The sequence below is a fragment of the Lissotriton vulgaris genome, unplaced genomic scaffold, assembly GCF_964263255.1.
Source record: "Lissotriton vulgaris unplaced genomic scaffold, aLisVul1.2 SCAFFOLD_224, whole genome shotgun sequence".
Taxonomy (NCBI): domain Eukaryota; kingdom Metazoa; phylum Chordata; class Amphibia; order Caudata; family Salamandridae; genus Lissotriton; species Lissotriton vulgaris.
This window is the reverse complement of record NW_028250362.1, coordinates 1,995,834-2,006,704: the sequence shown is the minus strand read 5'-3', so window position 1 is coordinate 2,006,704 and position 10,871 is coordinate 1,995,834.

The following is a 10,871-nucleotide window of genomic DNA, read 5'->3' as shown; positions in this document are numbered from 1 at the left end:
CCTTCACTGGCTCCCCGTCAACAAGAGAATAACGTTCCGTCTCCTCACCCACGCACACAAGGCCCTCTACAAACTAGGACCCGAATGCCTCAACACCCGGCTGTCCTTCTACACTCCCTCCCGCCAACTTAGATCCGCCAATCAAGCCCTCGCCACAGTTCCGCGTATCCAAAGGTCCACCATGGGAGGCAGATCCTTCTCCTACCTGTCAGCCAAGACCTGGAACTCACTCCCCACTCACCTCCGCCTTACACAGAACCACGTCTCCTTCAGAAAAGAACTTAAAACCTGGCTATTCGATAAATAATGAACCCCCTCCCCAAGCGCCTTGAGACCCTCGGGTGAGTAGTGCGCTATATAAATTCTTGAACTTGAACTTGAACTATTGTTCTGCATTCTGTCCATCAACTGTGGTTTTTGCATTTGTCACCCCGAGTGGGATGGGTATGCTCAGACGTGAGTCCTATGCTCTCCGAACCACTGGCTTCAAGCAAGCCGGGCTGAAGACGGCTGGAATGCCAGAAACCGGTCCTCGGAAGCTTGTTTCCGGTCCAAGGAAGGCATAGCTTTGCAGTTCGGGCTGGACTGTTCCCATGAGAAACAGGGTCAGACTGATTCGCATATGGCCATGTCTGAATTGGGGTGGTGTGGAGTGCAAAAAAACGATGGATTTAGGCCCAGATCTCTGTACTGGGGTGAATGTATGACATTGTTCTGCATTCTGTCCATCAACTGTTGTTTTTGCATTTGTCACCCCGAGTGGGATGGGTATGCTCAGACGTGAGTCCCATGCTCTCCACACTACTGGATTCAAGCAAGCCGGGCTGAAGACGGCTGGAATGCCAGAGACCGGTCCTCTGAAGCTTGTTTCCGATCCAGGGAAGGCAAGGCTTGGAAGTTTGGGCTGGACTGTTCCCATGAGGCACAGGGTCAGACTGATTTGCATATGGCCATGTCTGAACTGGGGTGGTGTGGAGTGCAAAAAAACTATGAATTTAGGCCCAGATCGCTGTACTGGGGTGAATGTATGACATTGTTCTGCATTCAGTCCATCAACTGTGGTTTTTACATTTGTTCCCTCCTTTGCTATAACCGTATGTAACTTGAAACTGTCGTCACCCGATATGTACTTCATAATCACTATTTGTATTAGTCGTCACCTGTGTACTGTATAGCGCTTGGGACAGGTAAGTGCATGATAAAACAATGCCGGATACGACTTTACAGGTCTAGACCTATACAGGGCATAGCTCTGCAGAGGCAGAACGGTCCGTGGAACAGAGACATCACTGTGTGCTGAAGGGGATATATAAGAAGTAGGTAGTCGCACTACTGGCATCCACCAGTTTAGTCTTACTCCCCCTAAAGCGCCGTTCGCTATCTCGAACTGACGCATGGCAGCACCTACATTTCAAATGGGCAGTATAATGTGACTAACTCTTCCCCTGTCTAGTTCGCCTTTGAATTCCAGAGGCCAGACATGACTGACTCGGGCACCAGCCCTACGGTCATCCTTAATGCACCTCTCGAATAGCTGGCTGTCTATGTGCCATAGCCGACGAAGAAATTGTTTTCTTTCCCAAACCCATCGACTTCTTAAACGCATCTTACAGACTCCTTTCCAGCCCTAACGGCTTCATTAGTTGGCTGTAGTACATAGGAATGTTTTAATAATTTCAACTTGAGAATATGCCTACTAGCAGGTATATGGATTAATGGTACCATAAATATATTTATCGAGCTACGTCTCAAAGGTTACCTCGAAACGTACCACAATCTGTCTTGCAGTATTAGACATACATGCCAAGAAAATTCATATGATGTACTCGTGTCTAAAATGTTGAACGAACACTGGGGCATATTACCAAGCATGGCGATAGGCAATTATCGCCGCTTTAGCGGCCGTTTTCGGCCGCTAAGCTGCGATAATTCTATTGCTCTATTAGCAAGCTGTCGCTAACAGCAGTTAGCGACAGCTTTAGGCGATAGTGAGTGGTTTGGGTCCTGCTTTGCATGTTAGCGATATTTATCGCTAAAGACATGCAAAGTGGGCGTACCCAACCTGTTAGCGACTGAAAGCAGTCGCTAACGTTGCTATAACCTATTAGCGAGGCAGGCGTAGCGATGGAAATATTCCCGATATCGCCAAAAACTAACGCCTGCTCTGACCAGTTCTTAGCTATGTTATCCAATGGGAGGTGGATAACATGGCGAAGAGCATTTTGTCGCTAATGCGTGAATATCGCTGTATTCTCAGCGATATTCACGCTATCGCTGGAAAATGTATCGCTTTGGAGATAAACGTTGCTAATAGCACGTTGTGTTGAATACCATAATTATTAATAATATACTAATTAACCGGTGCGCTTTGTGTGTGCGCGCGCAGCTGTGGAGGGATACTGCACCCAAGGCTCCACCCGAAAAAAGAAGGTGCGCTTATTAGCGCAAAACGACATTATGCTACAGCGCAAGGTGGTGATGCAGAACCCATTTGCCCTCAGGGAGCCAAGGCATGTGTGGGCACTGATTGGTGAGGAGATGAACTTTTACCATGTAACCGACATGGTCTATTCATTTAGGGGCATATTATCAAGCCCTTTATCGACGTGTTCTCTGCACTTTTCTGCCGATAACGCGGCGATATTTGCATCGCCCTATTATCAAGACAGCGTTAAGTCAATTAACATGGCTAAAAGCCACGTTAATTGACTTAACGCTGCCTTGGTAATAGGGCCCCTTTCATGATAAACTTATCGTGAAAGGGGGCGTGCAATGGGTGTTGCGGTGGGCGTTCCACCGCAACACCCATTCACTTCTACCCTGCCACCTATTATCAAGAGAGGCGATAATAGGTGGCAGCGCCGAATTTAAGACAGGAAAGACCTGTTCTTAAGGTGGTGAAACGAGGAGAAATGCTTCATTTCTCCTCGTTTTTGCTCTTTACATTTGTGCTGCCTTGTGCAGCACACATGAAAAAAGCAAAATGCCAAGGTTTCTTTATTTACAGGAAGGTGTCTCTGTGGTATTGAAAATTCTAGACCCGTGTCACAAACATCGTCGATCCATGACGATTTCGGTATCAGCGAACCGCAAATGGCAAATGCGGTATACATGTGCATTTTTGTCCAGACCGAGTATTAGGATCACCCTGAAATTGGCATTTCCGTCACGAACCCTCGGGTTCCATTTTGCGAACGGCATCCATTTTGTGATTGCCCTCACATAAGGCAATGGCTAAATCGAGTTCGAAGGACACGTACACCTTCGCTGACTCCACCATGACCTGGGCAAGCTAACTCCACTGCCTACAGCCAAACCTGCTGGGCCAGATCCCTTCCTAAGGGCCGAGCGAGATCAGTATCAAGGCACAACACATCATAAACCTCTCATCGCACACAAACCATGCCTAATCTTACATACACCTGTCCCCTTCTGTTGGTTTATGACTTGCCTTACGATGAGGAGGTGCCGGATTTTATTAGGGGTCTGCCGATATCTGATGGAAATACTGGGTCTTGCCGGTTAATCAATTATGGGTTGGACTAACTGAAATATGTGCTTGTCATCATGACTCTGGTTTTCCTTTGTAGTAAAAATATGTGTATGGTCTAACTGTAAAATAAGGAATTTATGCCCGAAGCTGATTATCTATACTACTATTATAAAGAGAGAACTAGCACCTTTTGGCCAGGTAAACTCGGGAACCACAGCACCAATCACAACATCCAATACAGCATTGGAAAGGGCAGTTGCAGCAGAATTCATAGGCTATGCAGACGCCCACCATATACATTTGAAATGTAAAAGAACCGTGCCAGCAAAGTAGTCCCTTGTGGGCGTGTCTGCGTTGTGCTGTGGGTGTGTGCTGGGGGCGTGACAATCGCTGGGGGCATTCCGTAACAAGTGTTGTTTTTTCTTCCCAGGTTCTATACATTCCTGATCCCTTTAAATAGTAATTCAGTGGAGGTCCCATTCTCTTAGAACCACCCCAAGCACAGTTATGGGCAAAAATACAACTAAAAGGCCCTGCAAAGCATTATGGGATAAGCTTAGCATAATTGTTAGCATTCATGAAAGGGTTTCAATGTTTTTGAATTTTACTCATCAGGGACATGTTGGGACGACGAGGTGAACTGCAGCTTGATGTATAATATTTGAAATGCTATTGCATTTGCCTCATCAGGGCCATCTAGGGACGGCGAGGTGAACTGCAGCTTGATGTATAATATTTTAAATGCTATTGCATTTGCATCATCAGGGACATCTAGGGACATGAGGTGAACTGCAGCTTGATGTGTAATATTTTAAATGCTATTGCATTTGCCTCATCAGGGACATCTGGGGACCATAAGGTGAACTGCAGCTCGATGTATAATATTTTAAATGCTATTGCATTTGCCTCTAGGGGACAACTAGGGGGAAAGAGGTGAACTGCAGCTCTTTTTAGAATTATTTGGATACTATAATATTCACTTCCCACTGCTAATCTCGTCCCATAATGGTTTGCTGGGGCTTGATCTCAAAATCATCACCTCTCTCACTGCTTGCTGGAAGCTAATTTCACTTTTGTGAAATGACTATATGCATTTTTGCATGTAGAAATACTTGTTATTTTACCTTGAATATATGAGGTTTCTGTTTTAATAATTGGAAATCTGACAGAACGAAATATTGCGGATTTATTGTACCAAGTTCGCGCCAATTCCGCCCACCCCTACTTTAAATACCCCTGCACCCCATAATCATAACCCACCCTTACTCTATAAAAGACCCCAACACCCTTAAACACTAACCCATCTTAACCCTATAAATCTACCCTGTACCACGAAACCCAAACCTATCCCTAAACCCTAAAAATACCCCTGTACCCCAAAACCAAAACCTAGCCCTGAACCCTATAAATACCCCTGTACCTCAAAACCCAAACATACCCCTGAACCCTAAAAATACCCCTGTACCCCAAAACCCAAACCTACCCCTGGACCCTAAAATACCCCTGTACCCCAAAACCCAAACCTAGCCCTGAACCCTTAAAATACCCCTGTACCCCAAAACCCAAACCTACCCCTGAACCCTAAAAATACCCCTGTACCCCCTAACCCAAAACTATATCTGAACCATTAAAATACTCAAACACCCCAAAACATATACCTCAGTCCCCCAAAACATATACACCTATACCCATACTTGCCTTATCCAAACATTTTTAAAAAACATGCTTTTACCATTCATGCATTTACAACGAATTTCGTTGTAAATGTATGCGTGGTAAAAGCATATAAAATCTAATGCCATGTGTTATAATGGCATTGCGGAGTCATGGTACTTTCGTAATGAAAGTATTGAGAGTGATGGTATACGGAAAGAATTTGCGGAATAATGGGTGTTTACCCTCCCCCGTAAGTACATTGGTGGCACGGCGGCCCACATCTCCAGCAACATACTCATATTTTTTCACCATCAATTGGAAAAATGCACAGGTCTCTCTCATTGATGCCCAGCACCGACATACACTTTTAGACACACCTCCCACCACAAGTTCTAGAATTGCGAGCTTTAGAGATGGGGAGCTACGTTAGAATCTCGGCACCAGCTTAACATCCTGTGATTCCAGGCAAATCGCTTTGTCTCCCCGTGCCTACCACAAATCAATGTGTTCTACTGTATTGTAAATTGTGCTCATGCCATGTTGTCGAGTTCGCGCTATATAATATTGCAAGGAAAATAAAGTAGGGAAACTCGAGTTCACACACTACTGAACGCGCACTCTTAAGTGCATCAGCAGTGCACTGTGAATCGGAGCGTTTCACAGGCCTGTGACAGATAAGAAATGCTATCAAAATGAAATCCTACGAAACAATATACTACTGGCCTGCAGCAATTCATACCCGGACAACGTCGGGACGGGCTGCTAGTTGTGTAATAAGCTGAAGGATTCCGAGAGTGCTTGGGCTGTTTCCACATCAGCGCAGATTTTGGCTACAGCCCAGTACTATGAAAATAGGCGCAAAGACGAGTTAGAAAAAGCTGATAAAAAGACGAAAGAATTAAAAACTAAAGTTCTTATGCAACAAGCTTATCCACTCCATACTAATAGCCAGCGCGATTATCAGCAGCCTCAACAATATTCGAGAAACTCGCAAAGGAACGAGCCTTCTCAACAGCGTTTACTGTATGGTCCCAATCAGTGCGTGTATTGTAAATAGGAAGGCCATTTTAAGAATAGTTGTCCGGTTTTGTTACAACGTACAAATGGCGCTACAGGTGTGCAAGGTCGCGGTGTTCAACAAGTGCCTAGAGGGAGGGGACGCGGTGCGTTCCCGCAAAACGCGGGACCGTTTCCGCCACAGAATTCAATGAACAGTTTTGACCAACAGAATAACGTGTCTGGTAGGACGACTCACTACTATGCTGATGACTACTATGCAGAGGATGGAAATTCGATAGGCAATGATTGCTAGGACAGCCATGGACAAAGAGAGGGAGTTGTTTCAGTTCCGGTAGATCAGAATGGACCTTATATTGAGGTGATTGCCTCAGGTGTGTCAGAGCCTTTTCTGATGAATACTGGTGCTACAAAGAGTTCTATTATGCACTCGAAACTCCCTGGCGCACCTTTGTCTGGTGAAATGAATGTTTCAGTAGGTTTTTCTGGCGCCCCCGTTAGAAACCCGATTTCTAGCCCTATGTCTCTTTCTGTTGGACCTTGCGAATTCGAAGCACCCCTTATTCTTACAACAGGTTGCGATGAGAATTTGTTGGGATTGGATCTATTGAAAAGGTTATATGAGACTTTGTACTGTTCTCCTTCGGGAGTACAACTGACATTAGGTAAAAGAGTTGTTTCTCCAATGTATCTGTCAAAGGATAACATCCCGACAGAATTGTCTTCTCTTCCGGATACTCTTTGGGCTACTGGTCCTAATGATGTAGGTCTGTTGGAAATATCACCATATGTTGTGACATTGAGAGACAATGTTAAATTGACGCGCATTCCCCAGTACAAAATATCTAGCGAAGGCGAAAAAGCGTTGTTGGCGATCATCTATGACGAGACGAGAGGTAACATTTGCAATACTCCGGTTCTGCCTGTTTTGAAGCGTATTGATCCTTCTCAGCCACCCGTCTATAGGTTCCTGATTAACCTTAGAGAAGTGAATAGAATTGTTGTGCCACAGTTTCCGGTTGTCCCTGATATAACTGCCTTACTGACTATGATCCCAGCTTCTGCAACTTGGTTTTCGGTGATTGACTTGAAGAACGCTTTCTTCAGCATCCCGATTGCCGAGCAGAGATATTTTTGGCTTCAGTTTGGGAGGTCGAAGTTTCCGCTTCAAACGCGCTCCCCAAGGCTACTGTGAAAGTCCATCAATATATAGTCAGGCTCTGAAAACACAGCTTGACACGATTGTTTTACTTGATTGCGCTACACTTGTCCAGTACGCCATGCCTAATCATACATACACCTGTCCCCTTCTGTTGGTTTATGACTTGCTTTACGATGAGGAGGTGCCTGATTTTATTAGGGGTCTGCCGATATCTGATGGAAATACTGGGTCTTGCCGGGTAATCAATTATGGGTTGGACGAACTGAAATATGTGCTTGTCATCATGACTCTGCTTTTCCTTTGTAGTGAAAATATGTGTATGGTCTAACTGTAAAATAAGGAATTTATGCCCGAAGCTGATTATTTATACTACTATTATAAAGAGAGAACTTGCACCTTTTGGCCAGGTAAACTCGGGAACCACAGCACCAATCACAACACCCAATACAGCGTTGGAAAGGGCAGTTGCAGCAGAAGGACATAGGCTATGCAGACGCCCACCATATACATTTAAAATGTAAAAGAACCGTGCCAGCAAAGTAGTCCCTTGTGGGCGTGTCTGCGTTGTGCTGTGGTTGTGTGCGCTGGGGGCGTGACAATCGCTGGGGGCATTCCGTAACAAGTGTTGTTTTTTCTTCCCAGGTTCATATACATTCCTGCTCCCTTTAAATAGTAATTCAGTGGAGGTCCCATTCTCTTAGAACCACCTCAAGCACAGTTATGGGCAGAAATACAACTAAAAGGCCCTGCAAAGCATTATGGGATAAGATTAGCATCATTTTTAGCATTCATGAAAGGGTTTCAATGTTTTTGAATTTTACTCATCAGGGACATCTTGGGACAACGAGTTGAACTGCAGCTTGATGTATAATATTTTAAATGATATTGCATTTGCCTCATCAGGGACATCTAGGGATGGCGAGGTGAACTGCAGCTTGATGTATAATATTTTAAATGCTATTGCATTTGCCTCATCAGGGACATCTAGGGACGACGAGGTGAACTGCAGCTTGATGTGTAATATTTTAAATGCTATTGCATTTGCCTCATCAGGGACATCTAGGGACCACGAGGTGAACTGCAGCTTGATGTATAATATTTTAAATGCTATTGCATTTGCCTCAACCGGGACACCTGGGGACAACAGGTGAACTGCAGCTCTTTGTATAATTATTTGGATACTAATATTCTAGGGTGCAGTGAATAATATAGTATCCAATATCAAAACATTCCTCAAGGAGCGGGCTCTCAGGCTCAGCCGAGAGCTAATACTATAAAATTAACTAAACTCTAGAATCTCGCCCCATAATGCTTTGCTGAGCCTTTGGTTGACATTATACTTTTGCCCATAACTTTGCTTGGAGTGGTTCTAAGAGGATGGGACCATCATAATCATTGAGCATGATATGGTCTTGGGGCCTCATTTATGAGAAATGACGTATCGCTGCGTGAAAGCAGTGATGCGTCACTTCTCAGTGCGCACTCCTTGCGACATTCCTGATGCGTCATATTTACAATATGACGCATCATGTCGCAAGGAGTTCTAGATACGTCAGTATTTCTGACGTATCTGTAAGCGCAAAAGTGACGCATTGCTGGAGTGTGTCACAAAAGTGACGCAACTCCAGCAATGCGTCCTTTCACATGGGGCCATGTAAAAGGGCCTGCGTCAGTCTTACGCCTGCTGTGAGGCAGGCGCAAGATTTTGACGCAACGGTGTTCTAAAAGTGACGCAGTGAAATCTCATAGATTTCACTGCATCCCTTCTACGACCCTTCCTTGCGTCGATACGCCCCCCTTGCATACATTATACCTGGCACAGGTATAATGTAGAGCAGGGGTTTACAAAGTGACACATCTACCTAGATGCGTCACTTTGTAAATATGGCGCAACAAGGTGCATTTTTTACGCCACTGGTGCGTCACAAAAAGTGACGCACCCGTGGTGTAAAAGTGAAGCACAGCCTCATAAATGAGGCCCTTTGTGTTCAAGGCACCTGCTTGGTCCTCCCCCTAGGTTAGGGGGAACCCCAAAATGATGACCTCTCTCACTGATTGATATTTTACAATGCACATGTTTGTGAATTAGTTATATGTTTTGTAGTATGCAAATGTAAAAATGTTTTAACAGTGGAATGTGGGTGAAGTAGCCTATTCCAGAGTTTTTGTTGTGTTTTAAAAAAGTTTTAAACAGAAATCTGACATACCTTTAGTTAATAAAAAATAAATAATTATCGTTACTTGCTAAAATACATATAGCCATCTCACAAAAGTGAAAATATAGGGCCCGATTCACAGAATGAATTTAAGGCTCAATCCTAATCTTACTACTATTACGGTATTCACAGAATGCACTTACTACTTTTGGCATTCACAGAATGAATTTACTACTTTTGGTATTCATAGAAGTTAGGATTTTGTCCTAAGTCTGTCTTAAGACAAACTTAAGACAGACTTAAGACAGACTTAAGACAAAATCCTAACTTCTGTGAATACCAAAATTAGTAAATTAATTCTGTGAATGCCAAAAGTAGTAAGTGCATTCTGTGAATACCAAAATAGTAGTAAGTTTAGGATTGAGTCTACAGTTCATTCTGTGAATCGGGCCCATAGTAAGCAGTGCCTTTAATTAAACAATAAATAATTATATTGGTACATGTTTGTTTCAAAAACCTTTATCTATCTATACTACTATTATAAAGAGAGAACTGTGGGGCATATTATCAAGGGATTTATCTCTGCTTTTTTGGCTTTAAAAGCCAAGAAAGTGGAGATAAAATGATCTCCCTTTCAGCACAGGGTGCTAACACGCAAATTTGCATGTTAGCACCCTTTTTCTCTACGCTTCCCCTCGCATCTCTAATGAGATGCAGAGGGGGCGTTCCAGAGAAAAATAATAGGAGAAATGTTGTCAAGCGACATTTCTTCTATTATCAAGGATATCGCTAACCCTGTTAGAGACAAAAAAATCAGCGCTAACCCCGGTTAGCGCTGCTTTTTTTACACCTGGTATTTTCCTAACTTAGCCATGATATCCTATGGAAGGTGAATATCATGGCTAAGTTTGTGAGCCCCTATCATCAAGCTAATGCCAAACTTCAAGAGATTATCATTGGTTTTCCTGTGATAATCTCTCATTTGGCAGTTAGCGTGAGGATTTTTATCACTTCTGATATAAACGTTGCTAATAGCAAGTTATCTCAGCGATAATTTCCGGCGATGCTTAGCGATAAAAAAATCGTTGCAAAGCCTAGTTAGCAATAAATATCGCTACTCGTTGGTAATATGCCCCTGTGTCCTTTGGGCCAGGTAAACTCGAAAAGTACACCACCAATCGCACCACCCAATACATCGTTGGAAAGGGGGGCTCCAGTAGACTGAAAAATAGGCTATAAAAAAAAAAACGTTATTTAAAAAATAAACTATAAAAAAAAAGTAGTCCCTAAGAAGCAGCGCCGGCCGTGTGTGCTAACAACGTGCGTGCTGACGTCATCGGAGGACAGGAACGCGAGGAGGAGCGGACAACAGCGCGGGGAGGAGTGG